This window comes from Fusarium redolens (genome assembly GCF_020744475.1).
Source record: "Fusarium redolens strain MPI-CAGE-AT-0023 chromosome Unknown BKA55scaffold_3, whole genome shotgun sequence".
Classification (NCBI taxonomy): Eukaryota; Fungi; Ascomycota; class Sordariomycetes; order Hypocreales; family Nectriaceae; genus Fusarium; species Fusarium redolens.
Window position 1 is genome coordinate 3,289,403 of NW_025763666.1, and position 7,163 is coordinate 3,296,565.

Below are 7,163 nucleotides of genomic sequence, written 5' to 3' on the forward strand. Positions count from 1 at the left end.
ATATTATCCTTAAAATAAACTAGCTTAAATAATAAAACTTATATATTAACTAGAGGACTAGCTAAGTTATATTTCCTAATAACCCTAATAATAATAGTAAAATAATTATAAGGAGTAATAAAAGATCTTAATTTATAATTAAGAGGATAAGTATAGACTAATATAGAGTAAAGACTTTACTACTTCTAAAAGGAGTATAACATAAGTATAAAATAGGCTAAAGATAAAAATTAGAAATCCTAGGTATTTTTAGATAATAAGATTTATAAAAGGATAAAACTATAATAGTAAGCTAGGATTAACTTAAGAATATTTTAAAAGAATATTAAATATATAATAAATTATTTAAAGAAAAACTAAAAATAAGAGTTTTTAAATATAATAAATAAGACTATGAAATTAACCTTATAGATAATAAATTACTATTTTAAAAGCTATATTTACTTAATTAAAAAGAACTATAAGTTTAATAAGAATATATTAATAAGATATTAAAGAAGGGTTATATTAGAGAATTAAGTTTGTTAATAGTATTAGTAATATTTTTTATATTAAAGAAAAATAAAAAGGATTAACTAGTTATAGATTATTAATTAGTTAATATATATATTATTAAGGATTAAATCTTACTTCTACTTATTATAGAACTTAAGGACTAATTATAAGGTAAAAAGATCTTTATAGCTTTAGACCTTAAAGGAGTATATAACTTTATTTATATTAAAGAAGGAGATAAATAGAAGATAGTATTTAAATTAAATTTAAATTATTTAAATACTTAATAATGCCTTTTAGTCTTATTAATATACTTATAATATTTTAGTAAATAATTAATAATATATTTTAATAATACCTTAATATCTTTATAATATATTACCTTAATAATATCTTAATCTTCTTAAATAGTAAAAAAAAATATAAAAAATATATTTATAAGGTCTTAAAAGTATTATAAAATACTAAGCTATTAGTTAAATTAGAGAAGAGTTACTTTTATATTATAATTAAGCTTTATAGTCTTTTTATTACTTCTAGTAGTTATAATAGGCTATAAGGTTTATATTATTATGCTTTAGTTTTTATATATAAGTTATATTATTTAATAACCTTTTTTACTATTTTGTTAATTCTTTCCTAATTATAATATATTTAAATATGTTTTAGGGTTTTTATAATGCCTTAGTGGCTATATAGGGGATATTTATATATATCTTATATTAATTCTTCTTTAAATTATTTAGGTACTTATAATTTATTATTATAGGTAGGCATTTTGGCTCCACTCTTAATAGGGTCTTAGATACTGTATTTTATAGTATTGTTTTATATTTTCTCTATTTATTTTTCCTAGTTCTTAGGCTTATTATTGCTTATAAGTCCTAGAGTTTTTACTTATTAAGTAAATTAATATTCTCCTTTATTATTTTTCCTTAAGAGTTATTCTTTTACTTTTACTATACTAGTATTATAGTCTAGTTATTAGCTAATAGCATTAGCTTATTTATTATCTAAACCCTTATAATAAATAATTATAAAATTAAATTTATATAGGTATTTAGCATAATATAGCTATTATTAATTAAGTTCTTATATTATAGTAAAGTATAAGATATTTTAATAGTTAATATAGACCTTAATTTAATATATACTTCTTATAAGGTAGTATCTAAATTCCTTAAAGTAGTTAATAATTACTAGGAATTCTTTATTATAAATAGGATAATTTAGTTCTGCCTTATATAATTTATAGGAATAGAATGCAATTAGGTAAAGCTTTCCTTTTTTATTTTATTATCTAATTTATCCTCTTAAAGCAAAATCTAATAAGTTAGTCTTTAGTTCTATTTCCTTATTAAGGTTAAATATAACTAGTATAGGTTTATTAAGGATGGCTTATTATAGTACTTTAAATACTATTTATATATTGGGCTTTTATATAAATTTTCTATCTTTCTTTATAAGTTCTATAAGGGGGTTTGTGATTTTACTAAAGTCTTTAATAAATCTTTAGTAATAATTAGTAAATCTTAAGAAGCTTTAAACTTCTTTAATTATTATTAATAAGGGCTAATTTATTATTATTAAGATTTTCTTTTATTTTATTTTAATTTTATTAGGTATAATAATATATCTTAAGAAGTTTACTTTTTTTATAAAGAAGTAACTTTTTTCTAGTTTAACTAGTAAGTTAGTATTTTATAAGGCTTTTAGAACTTTATAAATATATTCCTTATATTTTTCTTTATTATTTAAGAAGATTAGGATATTATTTAAGTAGTATATTATAAAGATATTTAAGTATTATTAAAGTATATTATTAATTATTTACTAAAATATTATAAGTATATTAGTAAGTTTAAATAGTATTACTAAATATTTAAAGAGTTTAAATTTAATTCTAAATGCTGTTTTCTATTTATCTCTTTCTTTAATATAAATTAGGTTATAAGCTCCTTTAAGGTCTAAAGTAATAAAGATTTATTTACCTTATAGGCAGTCCTTAAGTTTTATAATAAGTAAAAGTAAAGTTCTATCTTTAATTATAAAGGCGTTTAACCTCTTATAATTTATAATAAGTTATAGTTTCTTATTTTTCTTTAAGATAAATATTATTAGGAATCCTGTTAATAAGTTAAATATCTTAATATTCCCTTTTTCTAATTTTATATTTAGGTAATCTCTTAAGGTAATAAGTTCTTTTTTATTAAGGTTATAAATCTTCTAAAATAGCAAGTTATTTATTTTAAGCCATATTTTATAGTCCTAGTAGCTATACTGTAATACCTTTATCTTAAGTTCTTCCTTAAATAATTTTTTATAAATATAATACTTCTCTAGGATGTTCTTAAGTTAATCTTATTATTCTTTTTCCTTAAGTTATTTTTAGTGTTTTAGTTATTTATTTAAGTTATATAGTTAATATCTAATAAGGCCTAGGGCTTATTAGTTTTATTATTTCTTGCCTTTTATATACTTGTATTATGCTCCTTTTAGAGGTGGCAAATTCTTTACTTTATATATACTTATATTATTATCTTTAGTTAGGCTTTAAGATTTCTTATTATTTATTATAATTATTTTATTATTACTATTTAAGTTACTTTAAAAAGTAACTTAGTTAGTTAGCTAGTTAATATATAGGTTTGCTTATTTAAGCCATGGCATACTGAGGATAATGTCTATATTTAGTAATAGGGGGATAATATCTAGGTCTATTTTTTAATTTTTCCCCTAAATAAGGACCTTAAGGTAATTAACCTCTTAATCTACTATTTTATTATTATAGTTAAAAGGTTATCTCTCTATACTAATAACTAGGTATTAGACTTGCTTTTTCTCTATAGTAATTTAAGCTTTATAACTAGGTCTAGGTTAATAAAGTTATATTTAGCTCTATAATTAATTTAAGTATTTAGCTATCTCCCCTTAATTTAAACTTTTAATATTAGGCTATTAGGCTTGCTATCTTATATAGCTCCTAGAGTACTTATTAGTCTAAGTTGTTTTTATCCTTATACTTTGCGTGTCTGTGGCTTTATTACAGATAGCATTTCTCGTTTCCTAATATATCTCGGTGAATTTGTTTGCAGTTGCTATTATAGCATCCTTCTTTATTAATGCAGTTATTCTTAAATTCTCTATTATATAATAGCTACTAGAGGTATTCTTTTAGTTTTATATCTTGCTTATCTAGTATAACTCCTTATTTAAATTATTTATTATTAATTATATTTTCTGTAATTATAATTTTATTAAGTTATTAGAGATTTATAGGTTTACTATATAAATAAAGTCTATTAGCTTCTTATTAATATACTACCTTTTTAGTAATTTCTAAGCTAGTATTATTAACTAATAGTTCTTTTATTAAGTAGTTATATTATCTATTATTAATTTGTTTTTAATACTCTCTTTCTTATTCTTAATATTTTCTTTTTACTTTATTAATTTCTACTTAGTTAAATACTTTTATAAGGTTAACTAAAGTAAAAATTCTTTCCTAAGTTATATTATTATTATCTAACTTGGTTTCTTTTATTGGTTTTTTTAAGTAATTAAACTTTCCTTTAATAATTGCCTGGAATTCCTTTTTAATATCTTTAATAAGTTTTTATAATTATTAAATCCCCTTATAGAGTTAGTTTACTTTATAAGTCTATTAATAATAGGCTATATTAAATTATAATTCTATTACTCCTAGGTTTTTATATTATATATATATTAAGTACCTTTTTATTTTTTTTATTAGGTAGGGTTTATTATTAGGTATATTAAGGATAGTTACTAAAAAGTAATTATTATTAAGCTTTTTTTATTTATATATTTTATATTAATAGTATTTATAAAATAGCTATAAGATTTCCTTATATTATTTATTTATTAGAAATATTTAAATATTATCTTATTTATTAAATTATTCTTTTTTATATAATAGGTTTATAGCGTTATTAATATAGTAAGCTCTGATATTTAAGAGTTTAATTATATTAGTGTTTCTGTATTCTCTAGCTCCTAATATATACCTATCTTCTAGTAATATCTATATCCTGTTTCCTGCTTTATTAAATAATAGCTTATAGGGTTATTTTTATTTTTACTTAAGGCATTTATCTTTATTATAAAGGTATTATATAGTTGCTTATGCTGCTCCTCCTCTATATCCTATGCTTTAGGAGTATTAATAATAATAGTTATAGATTTTAGCTTCTGCCTCTTGTTCCTTATTAAAGGCTATTTCCTTTTTCTAAAGCTTATTTACTATTATGGTTTTAGTAGGGATATTATCTATTTTGCTAGTTAACTTGGTTTTTTTATCTATATTAGGGATAGTTGCTGTTTCTTATTATATTATTCTTAAGACTTTTAGTTATTATTACTTATTGCCTTTTTTATTATCCTTCTTTTACTATTATCTTTATTTTTATTTTTATTAGAAGTATTTTTTTTATTTTAAGTTTTTTATTTTTTAATAGTAGTACTAGTTATTAATTTTGTTTTTATAAAGTCTCTGTTATTTTTTCTCTTTTTCTATAAGCTCTTTCTTTTCTTATCCCTTATAGGCCTCTGTAAGTAGTTTTATAAAAGTTAATTTATAATACAGGATTATATTATATCTACTTTAGGTTATTCTTAATAATTAAGTTAGTTTAAGAGGTTTTTTACCTTAGTTTTATTATTAAGGTTTCTGCAGTTTAGGATATTATTATACTATATATCTAAATTAGTTATAGTTATAGTATTTATATTAGAATATATCTTATTTTCCCTTATTGCCTTACTGTATGGCTTTAAGTGCTATAAGTCCTGCTTAGGTTTTATATAAAGTATTATTTTAGTAATTACCTTATTACTATCCTTAATTTTAAGAGTTACTTTAATTATTATTATTTTATTATTAGTTAGGGTAGTATAGGTTAAAGTTATTACCTTATTTATAGTTTACTCTCTTTCTCTTATATTTATATTATTATTTATTAATCTTAATTACTATAGTAATATATATAATTAAACCTTCTTTAGGTCTATTAGCTAGGTATAGTTTATCCTTAACTTCTTTTTTTAATCCCTTATAGTAAATTTCTATTAGGGCTTTATTATCCTATTTAGTCTTAAATACAAGCTATTAAAACTTGGCAGAGTAGGCTATATATAACTTAATTTATTTAAGTATAAGTAGTTCTGCTATAGCCTATTATTCCTTATTAACTACTTTAAAGTTATCTTTAAGGGCTTATTTAAAATTTCCCTAGTTTCTAAAAATATTCTAGGTATCTTAGTCCTGCTATTCTTCTTTATTTTTAAAGAAGTCTCTTAAGATAGGTTTAAACTAATCCTTTATATCTCCCTAAATTAGGCTTATAGTATATAAGAGTTTCTTTATAGGGGTATTTAGCTTGTTTTTATAGAGGCAGAAATAAGCCTTTATTTGGGTTAGGAATAGGATTATATTAGCAGCTTGGCCTCTAAAGGGTTCTGGCTTAAGGGGCTTAAGTACTTTGCCTAGGTCCTATTTATTACTACCTTTATTAATAGTTATAGTAAGATATATATTTATTTAAGCTTATAAAGTATAGATAGTATTATAAAGTTATTAGACTTTAGCTATTATCTTAATAGTGCTAGGTAGTGCTTTAGTATAAAGAAGTATTAGGCTAGTATTACTAGATATCTTAATAATATAATATTACTTAGTTATTAATATAGTATGTTTTAAATAAGAGCTATTAATATATAATAGGGTAGGTTTTAAATAGGTAAACTAGTTTATATTTAGTTTAATATTTATAGAGTTATAAGGCATTATACTAAGTAGTTATAAAGTGTTATATCTCTTAATAGTAAATAGAGTAAGTTAGGTATATTTAGGTAAAGAAGTCTTATTAATAGCTAATAAGCTAGAGTTTATAAAGTGCTAATAAGTATAGTCTATATACTAAGTATATTCTTTAGTAATTAGTAAGGTTATTAGGGGATTAGTAGTAATCTAGATAGATTAGTATTAATTATAATAGATTAGTTCTAATTATAAAGTCTTAGCGCTAATTGTCTTTAGTAAAGGGTATGGTAATTAGTGGAAAATATAGGGTATATGTAATAGAACTGCTAGGGTTGTAATACCTATTATATATTATTTCCCTTATTATTATTACCTTTTACTAACTATTTCTTTTTAATTCTTTATTTAAATTATAAGTCTAACTATTTAAAATAGGTAAAAAAAGAAACTAAAGAAAAGCTTCTTAAGGCCTAATAAAAGGTTAATAAGGCTATTATAAGATTATCTTATATTTATTATTAAAAGCATTTATTATATAAGTAGGGTATTTAATTTATTATTAATAATATAAATTCTTTTATAGGTAATATTATTACTTAGGATAAAGATATAGCAGTTCTAGATATTTAATCTTTTAATAGTGCTAATATTATTAACTAAAACCTAGTTTTTAATCCTTTATTTTCTAAGGTTATTAGTAAAAGTTCTTTAGGAATTACTAAGTATTTATAAGGTATTTTATTAGTTCTTATATATTTACACTTTCTAGGTAGTTCTTTTATTTAATTAGATATATTTTTTATTTATTAATCTTTTATATATTTCTAATTTCCTTTACTTTATATACCTTTAATCCTATAATTTATTATATTTTATTACTAGTTTT